Genomic DNA, 12,168 nt, shown 5'->3' on the forward strand with positions numbered 1-12,168 from the left:
CGCCACCATCCAGGACGGCGGCGCGGGCACACGGGCGCAAGCAGGCCACCGCGCGGTGACGAGCGGAGAGAGGAAAGAGCACGGAGAGGGCAGGGGAACCCGTGGCCGGGGGGGGGAAGGGTACCGCACCGCACCCAAGCGCGGGGGCACCGCATCACCGACACCCCGCCTGCCGGCCCGGCGGGCACGGGAGCGGCGGCGCGCACACACGGACGGGGAGGAGCGCCAGGCCCCTTTCTCCGCCCGGAGGCGGCGCGCCGACGTCCACGGTCCAGCCGGCCAGCCGGCCGGGTCGCGTGTGGCGCACACCCGAGCGGCCGGAAAGCCAGGGGCGACGCACACGACGCAACGCACGCCACACGGCCACGGGGGGGTCTTCTCTCCAACCTCCCTCAGAAGCCGGCCCGAATTCACTCGCTCGCACGGACGCGGGGGCCGAGCGCACAGCGACCCGCGCCGCCGCGGACCGGCGGTGCCGGCAGGGGGTCGGGGGTCCGCGGCGACGACCCGTCGGCGACAAGTCACCGGCCAACGGCGGCGGCCGGAGGCGGCGGCAGGGACCCCGGGAGGCGGGCGACACCAAACCCAACGCACGCGAGCACGCTCACACGCGGACACCGCCGGCACAGAGCGGACAGGGCCAGGCACGGGAACCGGGGTCGCGCCGGGCACGCGGCGGCGACACGCCGAGAGAGCACAACACCCCGGATCCGGGACAGGGGCGGGGACGAAGCCACACGGCTCGAGACGGAGGAGACGATGCGATGCGGGCAAGCCTACGCACGGCAAAGCGGGAGGGAGGCGCGGGAACCCGGGACAACATCGCGCAGGCACGCGAGGCGGCACCCAGCGGGAGGAGGCACGTCGTGACGCCGGCTTCGGGCCCCTCGGACGGCCAACTCCCGAGCGAGGGACGCACGCGGGAATCTCACCACCATCGCCCCCGTGGCGTACCGGCGGTCCCGCTGGCAGGAACCCTCGTCGTGAGCAAAACCGATCCGGGAAGACCCTTCAAAAGCCACCGCCGCCGCGACGACGTGCCTCCCCCACACCGGGGGAGCAGCCTCACGAGCTGAGCGCCGTCCCCCCCCCCAAGAGAACACCAACACAACGCCCGACTCGACCGTCCGCCGGTGGCCGGCCACCAGGCCAAACCGGCGAGGATCGCGGAAGGCTGATGCGGGTGAGGAGGGCACGCCGGAAGCACAACAAGAAGAGCAGCGGGAGGGTCACCGGGTCGGGTCACCGGGGCGAGAGGCGAGTGAGCGAGCGGCCACCCCCTCACACGGGCGGGTGGCGCAGCCGCAGACCAACGGGGAGGTGGGACCTTTCCGGGCACAGCCGGCACGCCAGGTAAACGAACGCGGGATCTCACCACCCCCAACTCCGGGGCGGTCCCGCGCAACGCCTGGGACACCGAGCCGGCCGACCAGCGGACCGGAAACCCCCACCGCGGCAGCGGCGGGCCCCCCCAAAAGAGGCCCGAGAGGGAAAAGGCAGCTCTCACACACACCTCAAAGACCCCGTGAACGCCCGCGGAGCCGCCCGCGCCAGCAGGGCCCCACCGCCTCCATCCACACCACACCGCCGGGCACAGCACCCATCATCGACCGCCTCTTTTTCGGCCGCGTGAGCAAGGGCCCACACACACCGGGATCCTCGGCTCCGGGGGGCCAGAACCCCCCCGAGCGGCGCACCACCACGGGCACGGCGGCCCCGGAACACCGCGGGGCCCAGCGCCCGCACGGCGCCGTCGTCGCCAACGGGCGGCGGCCCACACAGACGCTCGGGAGCAGCGTCGCCAGGGGCCGGAGGGGGAGGGGGACGGGACCCCCAAAAACCCCACGGCAACCCAAGCACGAGGCCGGGAAGCCACACACCACACGCCCTCGCATCGCGACCCGGCACGGGCTCCAGGCTCCGCCACTCGACACACCGCACGCGAGGCAGGGGCGGGGACGGATCGGGAACGTCCTCCACTCACCACACCAGACGACGGCCCGGGAGAGGTCCCGCGGGACCCTCCCCCAGCTCGGAGGGGGGAGGCGCGGGCACGCAGTTTACCGACGCGGGCAGCCACTAGCGCTCAAAAGCGGGGCAGGGAGCGGCAGGGCCGCGGGAGCCCATCGGGGGCGGGCCCCCGCCAACCCAGCAGCGCACGCCGCTTCCCGAACGAGGATCGCTAGAGAACCTCTCCTCACTCTGAGGGTGGCCCGCACCCAACCCCGACGGGAACCCCGCCGGGAACCAGCACACATCAGAGGCGTCCATCCTTCCCACCACGGGGGGCAGGGAGGGGTGGGGCACAGGGGGGGGTCTGCGGCAGCAGCAACACCAACCCTGGTCGGTCGGCCTTGCCGTGCGGGGCCAGAGCAAAGTCGCGCACACGGGCGGGAAGCCCGCACGGGCCCCGCTCGCCTCCCACTGCAACATCTCAGGTCCCCCGGTGCGATGAAAGCCAGGTGACACGGCAGGGAAGACAAGCCAGGACCAGGGCCGGCAGCTCATGCGGGGAAGCCACCGCCCAGCGCAACAAGGGAAGAGCGCTCCTCTGGGGAACCGCCTCGACCCCCCCCAGCAGAGACGTCAATCTCAACGGTAACTTCTCACTCGCACAAAAGCCCCACGAACCCGAGGACGGCCGGGACACACCACGGGCAGCAGGCTGGCACAAGGCAGCGGACAACGCCAGGATCGGGAACGACACCACCACTCAGCCTCAGGCACCTGAGAGAACCAACCGGGAGCGTTCCGGGAGCACCGCAAGAGGGCAGAGCGCGAGGCGCGGTTTTTCACACCACACAGCACGGGCAAGCACGGAGCACCGACCCTCCCTCTCCGCGGAGAGAGCCGACCCCCGTGCCGATAACGAGTCACGGGAAGAGAGGAGCAAGATCAGGGCGCCCCCCTCCTCCAGCGTGTACAAGTCCCCGACCTCACGGCGAGGGCAGGGAGAGCGCAGCCGGGCCCGGTTGCCGCACCCCCGCTTCCCCGCACACCACCGGCGCCGGCACGGTGGGACGGGTGAGGGCAGGGGCCCACGGGCAGAACGAGAAGAGCGGTCCCATTCGCCATGAATGTCCGTCCCTCGCCTGGCGCAGCTTAGGCCCGGGCCCGAAGGAGATCGCAACGTCACCACATCAATCACACCGAGGGGGTGGGAGAAGGCAGCCACGCGGCACTCGGGAGGCGGTGGCCCAGGGAAGCTCGGCTCCTGAGAGGGCCAACAGCCTGGGGATAAAAGCGTAGCCAGGACAGAAACCCTTCCGTGAGTAAGGAGCGAGGTAAAAAGAAAAAGAAAAAAAAAAAAATGAAAAAAATACCACGGGGCTTAAGCGTCCCTGGCACTCGGGATAACCAGGACACCTCTGCCGGGCACAGGACCGAAGAAGCTAGAAAGGGAGGAAAAAAAAAGAAAAAAAAAAAAAAGAAAAAGAAAAAAAGCCACGGACAGCGCTCGGGAGGTAGCGCAGCTCAGCGGCCGACCAGGCCCGCCATCGGGAAGCGGCAGGTCGGGGGAGTTGGAGCTAGGGGCGATAGGAGGAAGGAAAAAAAAAAAAGTCACGGAGGTCGGGCGAGCCCAACGGCAGAACGGGGATGCCGCACACGCAAGAGTCCGGACTCGGCGGCCGGCGGCCCCCCCCCCCCTTTTTCCTCCTCAAGCCGGCCACGGCGAGGGAAGCACACCGTGCGGGCCCTACCTATGCACACCCCAGGCAACCAACCACTCTCCTCCTCAGCGTGCCGAGGCAAGGGCCAGAATCTGGCACCGGGAGCGGGGGAGAGATCAAGGACGACGGGACTCACTCAGCCGCCAACCACCACCACACCCACGAGCCACCACAGGGACACAGGGCCTGCCCAGGGCAGCGGGAGCCCAGGGTGTGAGGGGAAGGACAGGGGGACCCGGACCGGGAAGAGACGGGAAAGGCCCAGCACACAGCATCCGAGAGAGCCCCCAGAGACCCGCTGACAGCCACCGGGACACAGCATGCCAGCACCCTCCTGCAGGTACAAAATCCTCACGTCACCACGCCAAAACCAGGTCGTCAGGCAGGGGCGACAACTCGCTGGCGACAGGGACCTCTCGGAAACCACATCAGGGACACCTGTCCCCAACACGTCCCCAACAGAGCCCAGACACGGAACTCTCAGGGACAGCTGGTCGACCACATAAGGCGAAGACAGACGAAGAGCCAGGGCGGGAGCGGGGTCAAGGGACGCTCCCGCCCCACTACCTCGCAGGCACACACCCCGGGTGTGCACGGGCTCACCGCACGGGCGGTACGGGGAGCCTTCCCCCGGCAGACGCGAGGCACCCACTCCGAGAGGCACCCAACCACCACACCCACACCGCGCGGGGTCGGTGGTGAGCGCCCTGCCGCCAGCACGCACACACCCGGGACTCCCGGGCTCGGGTCCCCGACTCCCGAGGTGCTCCCTCCGCCTCGAGTTTTCCCCTACGCAGGGCCCACCGGGCAAGTCCCCGCAGATGGTAGGTAGGTCCCGGCCCCGAGGCTCGCCTCGGCCGTGCCCGCGGCTCCTCCCGCCGGAGAGGTCTGTCCTCCGGCCTCCGGGGCCGTGGAGGAGGCCGTGGAGGGAGGCCACACGGGGCCGGCGACCCAGGCCCTCGCTCCCGGCACGCGCCAAGCGCTCACTCGGAGGTGACTCCGACGACCATCCTATGTCGGGGATGGGGGGGGCGTAGGTCCCGGCCCCGAGGCTCGCCTCGGCCGTGCCCACGGCTCCTCCCGCCGGAGAGGTCTGTCCTCCGGCCTCCGGGGCCGTGGAGGAGGCCGTGGAGGGAGGCCACACGGGGCCGGCGACCCAGGCCCTCGCGCCCGGCACGCGCCAAGCGCTCACTCGGAGGTGACTCCGGGGAGGGGGGGGGGGGTCCGAGTCCGGGCCGGGACCGGCCCCACCACCTATCGGCTCACCCGGGGACCCTCTCCCCCGACTCCCGAGACGTCCCTCGTACTCTCCTTTTTTCGCCCTCAAAGACCAGAGTCCAGGGAGGGGAGGAGGACAAGGCGTCGGGCCCAGACAGAACTACTGGTCGACCCGACAAAGCTGCCACCCCCCGCACAGACCGGGCACCGAAGAGAGAGCGGCGACGCACGGCCCCACCCCGCGCTCGCCTGCGGGCGCAAAGTCCGACAGAACAGCCGCCCCGGCGCCACAGCGACACCACGGCGACAGTCGCGCCCGGCACCCGGCAGAGGCCGGGCCTCCGCCCGGCTCGCTGCCGCCAGACCTCCTCCTCCTCCACTCGCTCGCTCGGCTGAGAACGAGGGGACTGTCATATCAAAGCGGACGCCAGGGGGAGCACGACAACCGCCTTCCAACGACCGACTCCACCGAGCCGCCGTACCCCGGATCGGCGCGCGCCGGCCGGCTCTGAGCTCCGGAGACACAGAACACGGAAACAAATCGCCTCACTCACCACCGCCACGCACCGAGTGGCACAACCTAGGTCAGGACCTGCAGCCGGGTCCTCTCTGCGACCTCACGAACGACACCAGAGCCACCAGAGACCTAGACCGAGATCGAGCCGCCGCCGCCGCCGCCGCCGCCGCCGCCGCCGCCGCCGCCGCCGCCGCCGCCAGCGACCAAAGTGAAACCAGGAACCAGGACGAGATTCGCCCGAACGGAGCGGCCCGAACCCGAGAACCGGGAAGCTGGGATCGGTCCCAAGCAGGAAGGGGCGGCAAAGACGGCAGGCCCGCACCACGAGAGAAAACGAACCGGCCACCCGCACGACCTCCGCCGCCCGTGGCAAGACCCCCACCCCCGCCCAACATGGCCAGAAAAGGGCAAGTGAGCGCTCGTCCCACCGTCTGCCTGCCCGTCTTTTTTTTTGGGGGGGGGGGGGGAGTGGGGGGGGGTTGTTTGTACGTTTTGTTTTCTTTTTCCCCCAGATGGAAACCAGAAAGAGAAAAAAAAAAAAAAAAAACTCCCAAAGATGGGTCGGCTCCAGCAAGAGACGAGCCGTCGGGAGGCACCCCGCTCACTTGTGAAAGTCCGCTCCTCGCCCGCCCCACAACACACTCCCTCCCCCCGCCCCCACCCGCCACCCCTCACAGGCAGGGAAAGGGCAGGGGGAAGGCCAGAGAGAGGTTTCTTCTAACACACAGAGAGTAGCTACGTCACGCACACAGGTCTGGAAAACCACGGTGACCGTGCAATGGGAAGCATGAGTCCACTCACCCATCACCGAATGACAGGAAAGCCAAACGAGAGCCGCTGCTGGCTGGGTGGGGAAGGAAGGGGAGGTGGCACCCGTGTGACGCTTATCCCCGGGCACCGCACCGGACGGAACGACCTTCTCACCGGTTCGTACTCTAGCCTGTCCAGACAGCTAGCCTTTTCTAATAGGCTCTGCCACTCTCTCTCTGGAGCAGGATTCGGGGCATGAGGCGATGAATCTAAACCCTACACACAGGTGTCGGAGGGTAGAGGCATCATCACTCACATGCCTGTGGTGGAGGACCTGGACCCGAGCGTGGCGGTGCACAGTGTGTGTGTGTGTGTGTGTGTGTGTGTGTGTGTGTGTGTGTGTGTGTGTGTGCGGGGCTGGGGGGAGGGCAGGTAGGGAACCCTAGGAGGAAACACAGGGAGAGACGAGGGGCCCCGGCCCAAACAGAGTGGAGGCGTCAGTCAGAGGGGCGATCCTATCGCCCGGGGGTGAAGCATGGTTAGAACCCACAGGCCCGGCGGGCGTACTTCTCTTTGGAGTTCGCACTGGGAACATACGCAGGCACAAGTGCCCCAGCACACACATCGCATCACAGACGGGTAGAGAGGCAGAGCCAGGGGTTCAGGCATGGCAAACACTCTATTCCGTCAACACACACACACACACACACACACACACACACACACACACACACACACACACGTTACGGTGTGTGTACAATATCCACAAGGTAAAAGTTTATTCATCCATTCCCCAAAGAATAAGAATAAGATTATGTCAGACAGAGGGAAGTAGATCGACGGACTAGGAGCGCGAGGGGCGGGGGGGGGGGGGGGGGGGGAGGGGGTTGCCGGCGGCGGAGAAGAACCTAGAACAGGTGATGCCAGGGGAAGACAGACCGGCGGAAAGACAGACAGACAGACCGAGCCGACCGACCGACCAACGGCACGGCACGTGTTTTCCCTCCTATGTGGATGCTAGACCTAAACTATAACTGGACATGGTAAGCTACACAGCACTCCGGGCAAACAGAGTGTGTGTGTGTGTCCCCGTGTGGGTGACACACATAACGTCCTTTTGTCAGAAGGTGTAACTTCTCTGAGCATTTAAGATATTGCAGAGAAGACATAAGACGTGATATCCCTAAGTGGCACGACTGTGAACGTATTATCACAACCGGACGTGTTAGGATTAAAGCTGGAATTAGGAGGACAGAAACGTACCTGTCATTATTACAAGTATATTTGGTTTAGGATCTTTCAAAACACATTGATGTATCCTTCTGGACACCATGGTCTAGGACCACACCAGTAAATAGCCACTTCAAAGCCAGATCATCGGTTGGATACGTTTCAATTGGTTTATATTGCATCCTCCAATATTTTTTTCTTCTTTTTATTCTATCTTCTCACTAAAGATCCAGTGGCATAAAGCTACTTTTGTTCTATTCATGTTCCATAACTGAAGTGATCTGCTTTGTTTTGCAGCTTTCTCAGCTTAATTCACTGAGGCCTATTTAGTCACACATGATGAGAGGTCCAGATACATCTTTGGGGCCACGGATGGCTTTTGTAAAGTCCATTTGGGGAAATAGCAAATATAATCTACCGTGTTCTAAAATTTAACAGATTATCTCTATGGGACCGATAGAAATACCCAGATGTGCCCTGTCAACAGCCAGTTATTTTAACTTACTTAAGGGAAATCAAGTGAATAAAAGTCTATATAGTTCAAGAAATTTTATTCTGATACCTATATAAAAAGTTTACCTGAGTGGGTGAGGACATTTGCATGAAATTTCACCTAGGGCAGCACTTGATATTTATAACTCTCCCTGAACTATTGCATTGCCTGTTTTCCATTTTCTTGGCACTCCTTGAGAAATGTTCCCGTCTCAATCTTTCACCCACTGCAGCCGTGGGACCCTTTTTCATAATACTGACGTAAAGACATTTGTGTTACTGTATATAAATTACAACCGTAAATAAACTGGTACAGTTTGCTCATAAGACGTAATATCCAAACGAATTCCGTGTCCAGAAAATAACGAAAAGAAACACCCCCTGCGGGCCCCCCTCCCCCTCCGCTCGGCCCTCCCTTCAAGAAAATTTCCTTGTTTGCTGTGGTTTCATTTTGTTTTGTTGTAAATAAAGCCGCAGAAGAGAGCCGGCGATACCTCATCGCGACTCTCGCGAGAGTCTGCGAGACTCTCGCGAGAGTCGCCAGCCTCCGCCATCAGCCCCGAATCACTCCCTGTCACTCCACACGGTGTCCAGTAGGTGGCACCCCGAAACAAGGAAAAACAACGTCAGGCCCAAGATCGATCCCGACCGAACCGACACTTTAGGAAGGTCTTGTGAGGAAGGAACACCTCCCCCTCACCCGCGCGCGCGCACACACACACACACACACACACACACACACACACACGCACGCACACACACACACACAGACACACACACACACACACACACACACACACACACACACACACACACACACACACACACACACGCCCCAGCATCCCCGCCCACACAGGTCATGAATGGCAAACCCCTATCGCACAGAGAGACAGACAGACAAAGCACACCGGGTGTGGAGAGAGACCGCAAATGAAAAACAAAAACAAAACCAAAAAACATTTTCCTGGCTTGACCCATGAATGGGCCTGGGCTGGCATTCTGTCCTCTGGGATCTACAGTCAATCCATGGCGGGTCTCGCCTCTCTCCTCATCACTGTAATCCTATCTGATATTTGCCAGAGCCGAACGTGCAGTGGGGACACTTTGGTTCATCGATCTAAACTAGGGGCCGGGGGGGGGGGGGGGGGGGGAGGGTGGCGGGCGCGGAGGGGAAGCCTAGGAAGTCTGTTGCTATAGTTGGTGGCGGCGGCGGCGGCGGCGGCGGCGGCGGTGGTGGCAGTGCAAAGTGTGTGGGGGGGGAGGGGAAGAGGTAGATCACATGCTGCCATGCGTGCCTGTGTCTGTGTGGTAGGAAACAGCAGCAAAGATCAAGGGGTGCAGGGTGTGTGTGTGCACGCCCCAATCCTGGGACTTGAACTCAGAGCCTGAGTGCTGTCCCGTGGCTCTTGTGCTCAAGACTGGCACTCTGGGGCTGGCAAGGTGGCTCAGTGGTAGAGCGCTTGCCTTGCGTGCATGAGGCCCCGGATTCGATTCCTCAGCACCACATAAGCAGAAAAAAGCCGGAAGTGGCATTGTGGCTCAAGTGGTAGAGTGCTAGCCTTAACCTGAAGAGCTGAGGGACAGCGCCCAGGCCCAGAGTTCAGGCCCACGACCGGACACCCCCTACCCCGTGCCAAAAAAAAAAAAACAGAGAGACTGGCAGTCTGCCATTTGAGCCAAAACTCCACTTCTGGCCTTTGGGTTGCTTAATTGAAGACATGAGGCTCACCAAAGTGCAATGCCTATATACCTCTGATCATATAAGAAGTCTTCCCCTTTCTTTGTGTTTGTTATCATCGACGTTATTTTGTTTTCTCTTCCCCCCCCCCATTGTTTCTTCCTTCATCTATTTCCGGGAGGGGCAAGAAATGGAGGGACCCAGGATGAAGAAGTGCAACAGTGGCACTCACTAGACACTATGTTGACACACAACCTGTGGCTGGGGAACAAACAGAACTTGAGGGAGGGAAAATCTGTGAGAGAGCCAGGGAAGGGGTGACATTGTCCAAAAAAAATGTACTCTTTTTTTGGGGGTGGGGGGAAATGGGAGGGCAGGAATGGAAACAAAGGAGGAGGCAGCAATGCTTGATAAGAAATGTACTCATTTCCTTGCTCTTGCTCCTGTCATTGTAACCACTCTGTAAGTATTTTCACAATTAAAACAACTCATTAGCCGGGCGCCGGTGGCTCACGCCTGTAATCCTAGCTACTCAGGAGGCTGAGATCTGAGGATCGCGGTTCAAAGCCAGCCCGGGCAGGATAGCGCCCAAGCCCAGAGTTCAAGCCCCACGAGAAAAAAAAACAAAAACAAAAACAAAAAAAAAACTTATTAATTAAAAAAAAATGTACTCTTCCTACCCCACTTATGTAATGTAATCTTTCCTATCCTTTTTTTTTGGGGGGGGGGGGGTCGGTGGTGTTTCTTAAACTCTGGGCCTGGGTGCTGTCCCTAAACTCTTCAGCTCAAAGCGAGCGCTCTACCGCTTGAGCCACAGCGCCACTTCCGATTTTCCAGTGCCTTATTGGAGATAAGAGTCTGGTGACTTTCCTGCCCTGGCTGGCTTTGAACCGTGATCCTCAGCTCTCAGCCTCCTGAGCAGCTAGGATTACAGACGCGAGCCACCGGTGCGGACTGGCATACTTTAACCGTTCTGTATGTCACCATTTCCCTAACAATTTGTAAAAAAAAAAAATCAAGAGAGAGGGCGGGGGAGATAACAACCCCTCACGCCTGAGAAGTGAAACCCAACGGGCTTCTAACCGATCTGAGATTCTTTGAAGGTTTTTGCGATGTTAATCACAATCACAAACACAGACGGACAGTTTCTCCAGTCACTCCTTTAGAGGAACGGGGAACAGGGACAGGGAGAAGAGAGGCAGATCCTGGCCTGACCTAGGCGGGAAGATGGAGGGGAGACAAGACTCCTGAACTCCTTTTTCCCCCTCACTCTCCTCCGTCCAGAGGGTGGGAGCTTAGGGGTCGGCCACGGGGACATCCCACGGTCACAGTCATGCCTCCCGGAGGGGCAGAGGGCAGAGCACAGGCAAGCATGCCAGCTTCCCCGCCCGCCCCTCCCATTCTGTCCCTGGCGGGCTTGGGCGGGAGGCATACTACTGGCAGCGGGCGGGTGGAAGCAGTCTGACAACTCCATCTTGCAGGAAGTCAGTGGCTGCTGGTGGTAGGCAGGGAGGGTCCCAGCAGAAAAAGACCCGAGAGAGAGCGCGCAGGCTTTTCCTGCCCAAGGGCAAAAGAGGCCACTTTTGTAAAGACGGGGAGGGGGAGGGGAGGCTGATTCACTCCCCCCCCCCACCCCACCCCGCGCGCTAATGAAGTTACAGGAGCTGAGGGCTGGGCGCCCCTCCCCACCCTGCAGGAGTGTTTCGCAGCGGACTCAGGGCAGGGCGGGGGTGGGGGTGGGGTGGGCTGGTTTAAGCCTGGAGCCCCAGTCAACTCAGGAACTTCAGGCAACTTTCCTTTGTCTTGTAAATGTCGTCATGGCAACGATTTAAGCGCCCTGGCAGCGGGGGGGGGGGGGGGGGGAGGGGGGGAGGAGAAAGAAGAAGAAACAAACACGCACACCCCGAGCCGGCCTGCCTGAGTTGAGGCCTTAAATTTCAACCTCAGTAGGGCCACTAAACTAATAAAAATCGTTCTAAGAAACTATTGACAGAGGACCCTCCGGGTAGGGTGATTAGGCTCTGTACCCGTGAGGCGAGGTGGCCGTGTGTTCCAGCTTTGTGCCAAGATGTTGCCTTATCTCGGCCTATCTTCCTTCCCAGAATTGAACACAGAGGCAAGCAGGATAATTTCCAGGGGGAAATGAGGCCTGGGAAAGCACCACCAGGAATTCAGAGACAAGACAGCCGGACAGCTTCCTAATGAATGGCTCCAGTGAAGTCACATACACATCCTATTTTCTTCACTTTTCAGTCCCTCATAAACGAATAGTTATTAGGAAAGAAAACTAATAGGTGGGGGTGGGTGGTGGAAGGGAAAAGAGCAGCTCCCTTCCTCTGAGCTTTTGCCCAAACAATGAGTATACTGTGGGAACGGAGCAAAGAGTTTCCTCAAAGAAAGGAGGAAACTTACACCGGGGAGGGAAGTAAATTTTAAAAAGAAACAGAGCATGGGTCAAACCACCCCCCCCCCCCATGCATGCATGGGAAACCAACAGAATCATCTCTTAAACCCTACTACAGGCTCAAGGTAGAGAGTTTACTTTGTTTCTTTTTCCTCTGCGTGTTTTCAAGGTTTCACTTTCATTTCTGGGCACATAACCATTGGGCCTT

The sequence above is a fragment of the Dipodomys spectabilis genome, unplaced genomic scaffold (genome assembly GCF_019054845.1).
Source record: "Dipodomys spectabilis isolate Male_0828 unplaced genomic scaffold, ASM1905484v1 ptg000910l, whole genome shotgun sequence".
In the NCBI taxonomy this organism is placed as follows: domain Eukaryota; kingdom Metazoa; phylum Chordata; class Mammalia; order Rodentia; family Heteromyidae; genus Dipodomys; species Dipodomys spectabilis.